We start from the raw sequence: 2,183 nt of genomic DNA on the forward strand, positions 1-2,183 counted from the left end.
GTTGGTGGAGCCATTAGATCGCCGGCCGCCCTTGGTGTTGGAGTAGGAGGGTCGGCCGCCGCCGCGTGCGTTGTTGCTGCTGGTGTTGCCCCCGCCAGGGCCCCTGCTCTTGCCGCGAGGAGGGCCACGAGGACGAGAACCACCGCCACGCCCACGGGTGGCGACATTTGCCGAAGACTTGAATCCGCCACCGGTCCCAGCCCCTTGGAAGAGGGCCACTCGTTGATCGAAGTTGCTCATCTGAGCGAAGAGTTCGTCAAGAGTGACCGGGATGACACGAGCATCAAGGGCAGAGACCAGCGGCTGATATTCCATGTCCAGGGCGTTGATGATGTAGGATATGAGCTCGTCGTCGTCCAGGGGTTTGCCGGCTGCCGCGAGCTCGTCAGCGAGAGATCGCATGTGTGCGAAGAAGGTGGCCACGGATTGTGTGCCCTTCTGCGCGTTGGTGAGCGCCGCCCGGATGTTGTTGACGCGGGACAGCGAGGTCGACGAGAACATCTTCGCCAATGCCAACCAGAGCTCGTGTGCATGGATGATCGACGTGACCTGCACGAGCATTTCCTTCGAGTGGTTATTCAGGAGATATCCCAGTACCTGATGATCCTCCCGGATCCACACGTGGTGGAGCGGATTTGGGATGGACTCCTCCTTGCCATCCTTGTCCTTGGTGACGACGACCTTGGCCGGCTCGGGTATGCTTCCATCAACATACCCGAAGAAACCAGCACCTCGGAGCTGCGGCGTGATCTGGGTGCGCCAGAGGATGTAGTTGGTGCGGGTGAGGCGCTCGGTGATCTGGCCGGAGAGGGTTGAGTTGGAGGAGCCGGAGGAGGCCATGGTAGGAGGTTTGTGGCAATGGAGGAACTAGATGAGATGGAAGAGGTAGGCTCTGATTACCATGTGAGAGAACGTCGTACCCTGCCTAGGGCGACGGCTGCGTGTTATATGGAGCGGGGCGCTACTTCCCGTATAGCGTACAGAGTAGAGATTACATGGTTAGGATCCTTAACTTGGAACCCAAGAGATAGACTAGAGAGATAGAGATAGTTACAGGAGATAAGATGAAATCACAACTACCCTAGTCTAAGGTGCGGTGGAGAAGTTCTGGTTGAACCGGACCTGTGTACGCATATCTGTCGCTTAACAGAGTCCATACCCAACTGGTTTTTTTCCTTTCTTTTTGATTGACAGATGTATATACAAACAGCAATGTACTACTCACCACGTCGTATAGTATAGTAAGCAATTCAAACAATTCAAAAAAAAGAATGAACTACTCCGGCCAACCCAACAAGGTAAAATTAAGTTTAATAAAGAACAGGATACAATTCATGTAATTAGTAGTACTTCATAGACAAGCATGCATACATTTTTTTTCCTTAAGCAATTGATGTGCTGACAAACAACGACACAGATCGATCGCAAGCATCATGAAAAAATAAAGACCGATCTGATCATCGAAGAGACTCTAATCGATCGCAAGCATCTTTTCTTCAATATCGTCCTGCCGAAAGAGAAACGCCTCGTGGTGCTGCGAGACTGTCGGGTTGAATGCAAGGAACATGGCCCCTTGTGGTCCGGCCATGACTCTACCTCTAACGGTTGTGGCAGACGAGCACACCACCGTCGTCAGGTTGCACATGCACTCAAGGAGGAGGCCGTTTGAAGTGGTCCAACACGGAGGCCCAGTGGTGCCAAAAGGTTTTTTTTTTTTGAAGGATGGTGCCAAAAGGTAGGGAACCAGAAGACGAACTCGCCCCAGCGCAACCAAGCCCACGGGCCAAAGAACGAGGACTTGCCACCGTATCACTAGTAGGAAACGGGCCATCAATAGGCGGGGAAAGTGATAATATATTAATCCGCGAGAGTTTCCTCTGCCAATATATTATCTTCAGCCTTTCCACAAAAAGAAATTATATGCAGGTGCCAAACATGTACGAGTATGAATGAAGTTTAACGGATGTATCATGTGTAGTATGATCAGTGCCCATCATCCTCATGTTGCCTCCCACACGATCGATTGTGAAAAATTGCGTGAGCTGGGGTGTGATAATCATATGAGTTGCATGCTCAGGACTTATAAATGCGACCAATTTCCAGCCCTGGCCGGTCATCTGTATGATTAGCTAGTGAGTATTGCTGAGCCTTCTTTTGGAAAGAGAAATGTAGTTGAATCTTTG

At 51.0% G+C, this 2,183-nt stretch overlaps 1 pseudogene; it reads right to left on the bottom strand.

Moving 5' to 3' along the window:
* Positions 1–224: 224 nt before the first annotated feature.
* On the bottom strand, positions 225–363 carry LOC119327073 (annotated as a pseudogene).
* Between the last annotated feature and the right edge of the window lie 1,820 nt (positions 364–2,183).

The sequence above is a fragment of the Triticum dicoccoides genome, chromosome 6B (assembly GCF_002162155.2).
Source record: "Triticum dicoccoides isolate Atlit2015 ecotype Zavitan chromosome 6B, WEW_v2.0, whole genome shotgun sequence".
NCBI lineage: Eukaryota > Viridiplantae > Streptophyta > Magnoliopsida > Poales > Poaceae > Triticum > Triticum dicoccoides.